The following is a 12,967-nucleotide window of genomic DNA, read 5'->3' as shown; positions in this document are numbered from 1 at the left end:
ATATAACGGTTAGTGGGGGCTGGAGGATCGCGATTGAAATTTATTTTTTCTGATCCCCCCCCCCCAAAAAAAAAATTTCGTAGAGCCACATATTTATTAGGTATGCACTCAAAGAAAAAAAAACCATGTATTTGGCAGTTCTGCTCAAAGATGTACAACACTGCTTGTTATTAGCAATTTGTAGAGCCATATTCCTAAGGCAAGTTCTCTAATATTTAACCACATCAGTGGACTTTTTGATGTATCAGTCCAAGTCAACTTTAGCTAAATCCAACTCTGGCCATGCCAATGGCACCTGCTGAAGAACACACAAAATGACGATCATGAGAGTATGCAAATTGTGAATTTCTGCATACATTATATGCTTAAAGATTTTACGAAATTGACAATACTGTAAGGTAAAAATATTCTATCAAATAAACGTTTAAATCTCTGACATGTTTGGTGTAACAATGGTAAATTTGGTAAAATCAAACCAATTAGTCACATTTTTCATATAAATTAGTCTTTACTGAACAAAGTTTTACTTTAATTTGTGTTTATTATTTTACTATGAGAATGTGAAAATTTAGAAAATTTAGCATGGTAACCCCCATCTTTTTTCTTTAATATTTGATTATTCTCATATGCCAGAACTCAAACTCCCTGATAACTTTCAAGTCTCCTGCTCTTCCATATGTGCTGCTTTCTGGCCTGATCTTATGTACAAGTATGTTCAACCCTGCCATGAGCGTCACATGACCCAAACTCTCCTTCAGCTATTTCATAGTCAGAGCTATCTCTGTCACTGCTGGTATGCAGTGACAGTCACACTGTCCATAGGCAGCAGCAGCAGGGCAGGAGCAGTATTAACTTTGATAATTCTGACAATAATTTTGTTCAGTTTATACAACTGCATTCTTGCTCTTTTTCCTACAGCATATTGCAATTCGAACTGTCAAGTATTCAGCTTGCGAACACAGTCTGTGAATATGTATCCTGCATTTGTATCACAGACAAATGACTTTACTCTGGAGTCTATAATTCAATTACCACCAAATATCACATATGCAGGCTTTTGATGACAAACTGAATATTGTGTGTTTCAGCATGCTGTAGGGAGACAGCAAGAACTGTATTTGATATATTGCATAGAAATATTGAAAAAATTATCAACAGGTGCTAACAGGTGCAGCAGTGCTCCGATACTAATTGGCCTACTTGTTTGTTTTTTATGAAAATACATACATGTACAGTGTACATCTTTTCAAGACAAAAACAGTGAAATGCGACAAAATGCTTCCAGATCTTGTTTAATTATTGCTAACATTAGAACAATTGGATGACATTAAAATGTTATTCAATTTCATTGAATTACCCACCAAACCTTGGAATTGTAAAAAAGGGAAGCAAAATATTTTATATCCCCCTTCAGGAGAGCAAAATTTTCAAGTCCCCCCTCTACTACCCTAAAATTTTCGACTCCCCTCATTTTTGTGAACGCAGCCATACACTGCAATGGAAATGTGCAAATACCATCTTTCTATGCAACTGATTTACTTGTAACAAGTCATTGACAATGACATAGTCCCCACTTGTAATAGGAGTATTAGTCTTGATGGGGCAGGGAAATGAGGTCATTAAGAAGTATCACTGGAGTGTATATGTTCAGATCTATGGACACATAGGTCTATGTCATTGTTCCCAATTTGAAACAAGAGGCATGTCTAAGTTATGGTTCTAAATCGGGACAAAAGATCAAACCTCTAGCTGTATTGGCCAGCCAAGAAATACATATGTGCATAATAAATGAGGTACAAGATGTGACATCTTAAGGTCTATTATCCTATCAAAATTGAAGTGTAAAGAACTTGTGGTTACTGAGTTATGCTTATATATGCATATTCAAGGTCATAGGTCATCAAGGTCACGTGACATTTGAAAAAAAACATTGTATTGCTAATTAATCCATATATGCCAAAATTCAGACCTCTAGCTCTATTGGCTTGCCCACAATTATATATGGGCATAATTAACGAGGTAAAGCATGTGTTGTCATAAGGTCGCCCATCCTACTAAATATAAAGGACATAGCACTTGTGGTTACTTATTTATTGACATAATCGTGTATTTTAGGTAAAAGGTTATCGAGGTCACATGACATTTTGTCAAAAAATTTCTATCCTATAGTCTATCCCTATATACTAAAAATCATACATTTACCTCTATTGGCTTGCTCAAAATTAGATATCCACATAATTAATGAGGTACAATATGTGGCGTCATAAGGTGTCTCATCATGCCATATATGAAGGGTGTAGCACTTGTGGTTACTGAGTTATGGACAAATATGTATATTTGAGGTCAAAGGTCATTGAGGTCACGTGACATTTTGTCAAAAAAATTGTATTGCTAAGTTATCCCTATATACCAAAAATCAGACCTCTAGCTCTATTCGCTCACTCAAAATTAGATATGTGCATAATTAATGAGGTACAATATGTGGCGTCATAAGGTGTCCCATCATACCAAATATGAAGGGTGTAGCACTTGTGGTTACTGAGTTTTGGACAAATATGTATATTTGAGGTCAAAGGTCATTGAGGTCACATTAAATTTTTTCAAAATAATTGTATTGCTAAGTTATCCCTATATACCAAAAATCAGACCTCTAGCTCTATTGGGTCGCTCAAAGTTAGATATGCGCATAATTAATGAGGTAAAATATGTGGCGTCATAAGGTGTCCCATCATACCAAATATGAAGAGTGTAGCACTTGTGGTTACTGAGTTATGGACAAATATGTATATTCGAGGTCAAAGGTCACCGAGGTCACATGACATTTTTTCAAAGTGTCTGAGATATCTGCGTGAACGGATGGACTCACGTGGATGGACTCACGGACTGACATGACCCAATCTATGAGCCCCCTGGACTTTATCTGTGGGGACTAAAAACTGTGTCACTGCATCCTTTTTGCAATATGAATACGATGAGAAACTAAATTTTATTTTCTTGCTTCTGGTCGCTGCTATACATGGGAGTCTATGTACTGCCTTATACATGGGAGTCTATGGACTGCCTTATACATGGGAGTCTATGGACTGCCTTATACATGGGAGTCTATGGACTGCCTTATACATGGGAGTCTATGGACTGCCTTATACATGGGAGTCTATGGTCTGCCTTATACATGGGAGTCTATGGTCTGCCTTATACATGGGAGTCTATGGTCTGCCTTATACATGGGAGTCTATGGAGGTGAAAACTAAAAAGTCCTCTACCACGGCCAAATTTGATCGCATTGTGAAACAAATCGACGTGCATCTGTATGAGGTATGGTACTATCCTTGTACCAAGTTTGAACGAAATCGCTCCAGGCGTCTCTGAGATATCTGCGTGAACGGACGGACGCACGGACATGACCAAACCTATAAGTCCCCCCGGACGGTGTCCGTGGGGACTAATAATGACAGGAGCCTAGATGTTTGTCAGTGATGTCAACATAGTTTGCTTAACTCACATAGATAACTAAGCCGTATATATGGTGTATTTGTAGACATCTGTCTCTCATTAGCAAACAATCAAGCAAATTATTTTAAACAACAAAAATAAAAACATTAATTTGCACCTACAGGGTATAATTCAATGAAAAGTATTTCATTATTGAAATAAGAATGTGACGGACATAAGAAGATTTACAGGAAGATTAGTAGAGGTATAATAGCTCACTCATGATAATTTTGATATTTATAGTGTGGTGAGAGTCAACTGCACCTGCTTGCCACTAATTATGCTGAAGTGTTTTCAGCTTTGTAAACAGTCTTGATATCCTGAACTGAAATTCACTTTTTCACAGTAACAATGTTGACAATATACATAAGGCTGTGTTTAACAGATAAATACAAACATTTTGACATACTTTAGCCAACAGAGTAGGTGATAAACAGAACAAAATTTCCAGAAAAAATGAAATCTTGGAGCTGCATACTCTCGAATATCATTTGGCTTGAAACAGGTTTCTAATATTTTGTCACTCAAAAAATCCCTTTGGCTCAAAGTTGGTAGTCAACGAAGATTTTTTGACCAAAAACAGGAAAAACCGACCCAAAATAAAAATATGCAAAATTACTGCAATTTGACAAACCTGACATGTCACCCCTAGCAACCTGCACATCAAATTTCAAACTTGTGCAACAAACTCTTTTTAGAGATTTTTTGACCAAAAATGGGAATGTCCCAGACTTACAAATTCCACAATTGTTCGAACAAACTTGTTACCTCTAGCAAACCACATACCAAATTTCAGACCAATAGAACAAATGATTTCAGAGGCGAAGATTTTTTGACAAAAACCAACGAAATTGCTGGAAAATACAAATATGCAAAATTTGAACTTCAGTTATCCTTAAGAACCTGCAACTGAACTAGCAGTTCCTGAAAAGAAGATGAATGTTGATGGAACACAGAGGATGGAGGACTGAGGACAATCCACTTATCTGAATAAAGCTCTGTGTCATTGACAGCAGGCTAAAATCTCACTTATGAAGCAGTCTGTAAGAAGTGTTGTGCTTCAGGAGCAAAATTAGTGTGAAAGGAAGATATTGTATAGCACTGATTCTCGGTTCTCACTACGTGAAAGATGAAACACACATGCAAAGAAAATATCTGTAAAGGCATTTTCCATCAAAAGTCACAATACTCAACATCGTCAAACTCTAAGGTGATGTTGAACTTGTTCACCCATATGCAACTAACATTATGACACCCCCTGAAAAAGAACTCACAAAAGATGATACAGTTCAAATTGGTAAATAGGTGCTTTAATTGAAATATATAGAGACCTCTTGCATGTGATAAAAAGAAATATGTTTGAATGAAATCTTATTTGAAATTCACAATGTTTGTGCTTGCAATTCAGTGAGAAGACTCAAAATCACCAACAAAGTTGCTGTTTTTCTGTATTGCCCTTTGCATGATAAAAAGTGAAACTGATAGCAGGCCATCACATTGACATTTCAGATCTTATCACATTTGAAGAAAATTACTGGACATACGTGGGTCATGGTGCACTTTCCTCAGTTCACACCTGCCAAAGTAATATTTCCAGACATAAAAATAATAATGGCTGGCAAATTTTGAATAATATCAGAAAGAAAGTAACATTGCATATATGTATGCTCAAATACATTGTCCTTGTGTCTAGGGATTAAAAAGCTATTTAAGTTTGTGAGAATTACATCATCATATCAATTTTACTCCTTTGTACATGTATGTATCATTAATATGAAGATGCAGTCCACATGGGGTTGGACTAATCATACCAGTGTGATAATTAATATGATCCTGCATTTGCATTGCCTGGGAGTAGTCTATGTGAAATTGTAGTCTCCTGTAAATGTTTGCTTTCCTAATGCTATGGTTCAGCTTTTAACATGCCATTTCAGTTATTTCCAGTCCCTGTTGTACAAAACTTTTCCCTGTACTAGGTAATTTTCAGCTTCAGACTTTGTTACTGTGACAAAAATGCCTGTCAATGGCTTCTTCCGCAGCCTCAGTCAGTGGTACTTTTCATCCATGAATGTAGCATGCTTCCTTCCTATGGAAAGGTAAGAAATGAGAAATTGAACAATTTAAAAATTAGAGACATGAGGACACTGAACTTTGATCATTGTTTTAAACTCTTTATTACATGCTCAGGATGTCAGTTTGTTTCATCCTCTTTCTCCCAGGTGGTATTTATTTCTATGGTTTGTCTATGGAGCCTGGTAGAAAGATGATTATATGGATTCAAGATACTGCCATGCATCAAAATTAGTGTTGTTCAATGATAGCCTACACTTGAGTATTAGCCTCTCACATTGTCTAATATTCTATCTACCCCATGATAATTCCTTCCTAAGCCCTCCCAAGTAAAATCCATGGCATGACTCTTACAAAGGAACCAGTTTTAAAGATCCCATTCAAAGCAAACAATCACACAGATATACCTTGTTAAGGCGAAGCAGTCTGTGGTACTGTCTCAGATTTTGAAGCACTGGGGTTGAATGGAGGGAGATCACTTGCTTAACTGACATAGTTTCTATGGAATTTAACTTGAATAATGCAATACAGTATAGATAAAAGCTACATTTAGCATCCACTACATCCTAACTGAAAGGCCACTTTGAGACTGCATGGTTTGATTAGCTGTAATACATATACTACACATTTGTATAGACATCACAAAAACACACATCATTAGACAGTCTTAATTTAAGTTTAAAACAGTACAATACACCTGTTACTTTCTGATTAAAAAAAATATTTTGTTTTGTACCAACTTAACTATCTTTTCTTCTCCCTTGAAATGTCAAGTTTTCACCTCATCAAAGTGCACTGTGAATTTTGGTGTGGACTAAAATTAATTTGCTAACAATCACAATTTAATATATGATGTATGCTGTCTTCACAAGTTGAACACTGGACATGCAACGTGCTTTTCGCAACAGAAGAAGACAGTACAGTTGGTACAATTGAGAACAAAATTAATAATAAAATCATCAAAACTTACAGCTACTGTTCTGAGAGAACAAACACAGTGTCTGAGAGTTGTTCTGAATAGATAGGTTGCAGTCAACTAGGATTGTATAGTTTGTTTTGAAAAATGGTCAATATAAAAATGGTTTCACTGAATTTCCCTGGATACCACAGAATCTGGTTTTGATAATATGAATATATGCAACCTACATGTATTTATACACATATCTAATGGAACTCGGATGTGACAGGATCAGACTCAGAGATGGTGGAGATCTTTTCACAAAAGCAGTTTATACCTCACTTAAAAAGGGAAGAAAGGACAGGATAAAGGTCAAGAAGAGGTATTACTGCAGAAAACTTGGGAAGGAGAATAAAATTCCAGAGTTTAATATCACCATTACTTCAACGTCAGTGCCACATCCAAGCTGCCATGAGTGAGAGGAACAAAGAAACCCTATCGATGATCATTCATCCCTCACAGAACTGTAGATTTCCCATAATTCATTGCGATTTGTATCCTCGGAGATACATGTACTTGAGTGAAGTCTACTATGTCTCCCATGTGTAGACAAATTCACAGACTATCTATCAAAATTTTGAAAACGTACTTTTATGCACACCATTCTTCTCAATTCTCATTTTAAATAATTTGGAAAATTATGCATAATTGAGAGAGGAGATAGCATTTTTGTGAAATTTGCCAGAGATTGTCCTCAGCCATATAGAATAATGTGATGGAAAGTAGGGAGACTAGTTGCACCTGTTTTATGAAACAAAAGGATATTGATTTTTTGCAATGAAAATGACAAAAGAAGTTTGCATGCTAAGATTTCTGAGAGAATGATTCCTTCAGTTTGTCATAACTTGCTACCTAAAAAGTATGGCATTTGTAGTACCCGCAGAATGTGACATTTATGGTTGTTTAGTGGTATTTTCAAAATTTCACTGAAATATCTAAACATACTTTTACTAGATATTATTTAAAAATTATTCTGATGCTGCACACTAGTACTTACATGCAGAACTGAAAAAGTTTTTAGAAAAGTTACCTTCAAGGATACAAATCAAAGAGTATTGTGGGTAATTTATTGTACTGTGTCCCTCTAGTGTGCATAAATGAGGTCTATATCTAGAAACATACTGACTGGCTGTAGGCCCTAATGACTGCAAGTTGCCAAAATAATTTCCCCTTAACTTAAGAATTAAAGGAAATTATTTAATTTCAGGTAACTCACAACTTAACAGGCAAACACATGTACATGTACTGTGTTGTCCTTACAACCACTCAGTACACTGGCAAGGCGTCAGTATATCATTAACAATTCACTGACCAGTTTTATATGGCTTCTCTTTCCCATTTTCAGAAGAACATGGTGCTTTCTTTTCCTTTGCATCTTTTCCCTTGAAGCAAAGCAAAAAATAGCATACACCATGTATAAATCATTTAGCAAAACTAAATATTTTTACCTGCAGTCATGTAACTCAATATCCATCTTAGAAATGCAGAATGTCTGTATTTGACATTGCAGAAGAAGAGATAACTTATGAGCACTACTCAATCATGACTTGGGAACACCTGCCAGACAGTATCACTTTCCCACCTGCAGAGTCAGTAAAAAGCATTATTGAGCCATAACTATATGTATTTTCAACCACTTGGCTTTATATGTTGTAACAGCTTTAGTCTGAAAATCATGTGTACAGTATCTCTGTCTTCAGGGACCTTCAAATCTTCAAGTCTATGTTAAAATGCAATGTATGGGACATGTTTTGCTTCACAAGTTTTACTACCTTTTAGGTAAAAAAACAATTAACAAGGAGAATATTCCCAAATCATGATAGAGGAAAAAGAAGGCTAAAAATGAGAAGCTTTTAAAAACAAAGTAACTTTCATTCTCATATTTTCAAATGACTGAACGGGAGACTTGATCTACTTACAATGCCAATATCCTTCAGTTAAAACACTCTAGACTTTAATGAAGCCTGATCTTCCAGTCTATCAATTTCATGTTCTGTGAGCACCATGCCCCCAAGAAATTTGCAAGATGCAAGAACAAGAGCATGTGCAGCATTCTGAGACAGTTGATGAATCCCAGGCACGGGAAAAAGTTTATTTACCAAACATGCACACGCTATCATGTTTGCAATTTTTCTTGGCGATTGATAGTTTCAGGTACATGTATATGGCACGTAAGCCCCTGATATTTTAGGAGGGGGGTTGATGCAGTTGGTCTATATTAATAAATTGATGATGAGAAACCAACTTCATTTTGGCCTAAAAGATTGAAAAGCAAACAAAGTGATACTTTGGAATGAAATTTATGTATAGTATACATGTAGTTCATCATGTGAGTGTTTGATTTTGATCTTGTTTATCTTTTTTTGAAGTGATCGGATTGGCTGATATGCAAATGAGCCAATGGTTATTTGAGTCCACAACTGCAGAAGCGCCTTTGCTCAACTACGACAAAATAAGGAAGTAACAACAACAAATGCATAAAATGGTCATATTTATTCCTATATGTACACACATACTGTTGCCCAGTATTTGTACCATGATAACATGACTTCTGGGTGCATGATACCATCTAAGTCTATCTGGCATATATTTATACTGCATTAGGAAAATTATTCATAACTTACAATAATCACTTTTATGATCAACATCCTTGGGACAGAAATTCATGACAGCGACCTCAGGACTGGGATCCATGGCAGTGTCCTAGGACAGGTATCCATGACAACATCTTCACCCAACTCTTATAGCTTTAAAAGAACAAATCACATACACACCGAAGTGAGTTCAAAATGAAAGCTTGTGACTCTAAGTCTTTATCACCACTTCTACAACCTTGGCACTTTTTCCCCCCATGATTCAAAATAAATCAAGTTGATGAAGCCCTAAACTGCAACTTCTGTCACTAATTTAGCTACTGGACCCCATTAAAAGAGTATAAAATTGTATTTTATAATCACAGTTCTCCACAGGCCCATTAAATGTGGCAGAGTGCTGGAATTACCCACTTACAAAACATGTAACAAAATACTGTATAAGACATGTAAGGCCACTTTGGGATGTGACTCTTCTTTCAACTCTGTATTTTTAAACCTTTCAGTATTTATCATTGTCAATACTCTTACGAAGTGTTTCAACTTCAAAGGACATTTTTTTCTAGAAAACTGACCGGTTTTATGCTACATGTAACTTCACTTGATACACAGTGAAGTTCCATGTAGTATTCTCGATTGCTTTTTGAGAGTGTATTTATCATGTGATCATCATGTCTACTGTGTAGAGTGACATATTGAGGAAAGTTGTGACAGGTACTTAAATTTTATGCAAATAGTATGCTAATATTTTTATGCTAAAAATATGGAAATGAGGCAGCACAATTTTTCAATCCAATCGTGGAGACCATTGATGTTGCAATTTGCAAGATTTATTATATTACTATGTAAACAGAATTGCTATTACCAATATGTCAGAGAATTTGCCACCTTGATGTTAAGAAGTGAACGGTTTCATTTGATTTGTGAATACAAGCTTTGGGGAGGGCAGAATTTGAGAAAAAAAAGGATCGGAGTGTCTCCTTGAATCTCATGCATACCAATCAACCCCCGACCCATTGCTCATAATCACTGAAGTCTCCCTTAGTTTAGTTTGGTACAAGAAACATAGCTTTTGATTGTTATTGGGAATTGAAACATGCCATGAGCGTTAACACACTGAAATCTTGAAAATGTATTGATAGTACAGCATGCCAGGAAATAAAGATTGTTCATGCTTCCATGTAGATTTATTCTCAGCAAAGTCAGACACGCATCTGAATTAAATTCTGAGTGAATCGTAAACCATAAGACATGGGAACTTGGTACATGATTATGGAATGTGAAACATAAATTAGGCTTACCCCTTCAGCATTGCTGACTTTCTGATTAATTTTTTCCCAAAGGATATGCTCGTGAACTTTATATTTATAAGCCAAGACTTAGTTTCAAACTCCCAAGAACACTATAATATTAACACATAATCTAAGTATTCTTACTTCACTTGATGATATAATATAATAAAATCTCTTTCACCCACGCCCATAGAAAAACTTCAAATATATGTAGACAAAGAGGAAATATATAGGGGAAAGAGCATTCCTTAAGATACAACAATTATTGAATGTTTGGACTGGCCTAGGTATTCTAAGCTGGATTTGAATGCACATGTAGGCAATGTGACGCCAATGGTAAAGGCTTACATTCACTGGGAAAGGGCTGAACGAAGGGTCATAGCGAAGGACAAAAGGGACAACTGAACAAAAGAAGAGTGAGCTCTGTCTCAAAATATCTCCAGATTTCCATTGGAAGCACATGTTTGACATGGCCCAGACGCGCACGGTTTGCGCTTCCACTGAAAGATTAGAGATTTTTGGAGACACTGGCAGAGCTCATACTGTTAGCTGCAGTAGGACTGAGTCCCGGGCTCGGAGTAAGTCACCTCGACACCTGTCCGTTTCGACCCCAACACTCTCTTGTCGCTAATTGTGTTCACCTCTACCTTGTCATATCTTTCTTGTTTCATGACGTTTTACTGAATATATCATGCATCTTTCCGGGAAAATTGGCTTCTGAATAAACAATTTAGCTGTTTCGATACACAAATGCAGAGCTCAGACACTTTTACGACCAAGCGCAGCGCGCAGACAGCTGTTCGTAGAGTTTGGTGACTTTGATAGACCCGGCCCTAGCCCTGTGTACAATGCTGTGTGTCCCCAGAGTTATACGGACCGGGGAGGCCGTATAAGGCCGGGAACAAACAGCGTCGTACGCTGGGCTAGGACTGCGACCGGCCGTCTGCCAGTTGCGAGCTCGGCCAGTGCCCGCGCCGACCAACTCGGCCAGTGGGAGAGGTCGGCCACTTACATTTATATGATGGTACATTTTCTCTTCACATTCAACAGTGATGTTATGATGTTATTTTGTTGAACATTCAGTAAACAACGAAAAGACGTTCCACTCTGACAAACACATTGGTGGCCCTCAGCCTTTCCGCAGATCGCGGGTAGGGCGTACGATCGAAAGGTACAAATTGGCAGTTAAACATTGCTGCGAATCCGTAGCCTTTGCCACTCGGGTAGCTTGGTCATTCCCAAAGAACATGCCAAGGACTGGCAGGGCTCGTTTTCGCAGCAAGCAGTAACAATGACTTAATCGTTGATCGTTGGATGAATAACGTTTTATGCTATGGTTTTTATGGTAGTAAATCGTAGGTTTTAAGTTTTTTTAATGGAAAGCAAAACACGATGTACCACATACACTGCGCAGCCGATTTTCATCCTGTAGTTAGCGTTGAAGCGAGGTAACCTCCATGGGGAAGGAAGTTTGCAAACATCGCGCTCTTGAATGACATTGACATCGCTTTCACATTATAATTTTAGCGAGACCTAGAAAATAGAAGAACACTGTAGTCTCATCATATAACCATACTCCTACTGGCCGAACTCGGCCTGGCCCTGCATCAAGAATTACATAGCGGCCGCCGTGGTATGCACAACGGCGGCCGCTGTGTTAACCACACACTGTGCCCTGAATACCGTGCTGTGTGTTCCCGGCGTCCCACCGCAATGTATCTGTCGAGCCCATTCAGGTGCGTTCCAGACGTTACAAGATTCAACTAAAGTCTTTCAAAGTGCTATTAGCATCGACAACTCTGAGGACATAATTTCGAGATGATAATGATACAAGTTTCATTCATACCGAAGTGGTCGAGACGGTCAGGGGCCTAGGGTCGAGTGACTTGTAGAAGCCGCTGCAGCTCACAAGTCACCCGCGACAAAAATGGGGAAAGGTTATAGCTTCATAACAGCCGCATAGTGTCATATAGGAATACAAAGCAGTGGGCACTTACCACTATATCCTTCTCTAACTTGAACGAAAACCAGGAACGTAGTTAGTGTTCGGTAGATGTACCACGTCTCTCCGGGACCGTGGCTGTACAGTCGATCCCGCTGGCTGAAGTTGTTTGCACTAGTTACTCACACATGGCAGACATAACCATACGAGCTCAGAATGTAGTGCGTGCCATGTTGCGCTTGATTGACACGTAAAGGTTGCTAGTTTGGTGTAATTGTTTGACATTTAGCAATTACTATATTTTTAAACAATTGCTAAGTAGATGAAAATAGATGAAACTTTGAAATTATGGTCCGCTACCTCCGCTACCCTTCGCTACCCAAAATCTCATTTGCATAAATGAATCGTGCCTCGAATCATGCTATAATTGCGCCATGGGCAAATTACCAATCATTTCGAGCTGTCGGTTGCGTGAGTGACGAAAAGTGCTCACATACGTGTATGGGCCAAATTCCAGACAATCGCTCAGTTAAGCCAATTCAAGAACAAAAATCAACTATATATCTCAACGGCGCGGGGGTTGCAAAGATCGTTTACATGTTCTTAAAGTCTGACCATGGAA

The 12,967-nt window shown here is 37.6% G+C and overlaps 1 long non-coding RNA gene across 1 annotated transcript; it reads right to left on the bottom strand.

The window, feature by feature from the left end:
- Positions 1-4,780: 4,780 nt before the first annotated feature.
- LOC139142039 (uncharacterized) lies at positions 4,781-12,582 on the bottom strand. Its single transcript, XR_011554285.1, has 4 exons — positions 12,401-12,582; positions 9,145-9,267; positions 7,833-7,902; positions 4,781-5,578 (listed from the first exon to the last, which is right to left on the bottom strand). It is a non-coding gene; the product is annotated as an uncharacterized lncRNA (long non-coding RNA).
- Between the last annotated feature and the right edge of the window lie 385 nt (positions 12,583-12,967).

The sequence above is a fragment of the Ptychodera flava genome, chromosome 10, assembly GCF_041260155.1.
Source record: "Ptychodera flava strain L36383 chromosome 10, AS_Pfla_20210202, whole genome shotgun sequence".
Classification (NCBI taxonomy): domain Eukaryota; kingdom Metazoa; phylum Hemichordata; class Enteropneusta; family Ptychoderidae; genus Ptychodera; species Ptychodera flava.
Note: the sequence above shows the minus strand (reverse complement) of the source record. Positions and strands in the feature narration are given on the sequence as shown.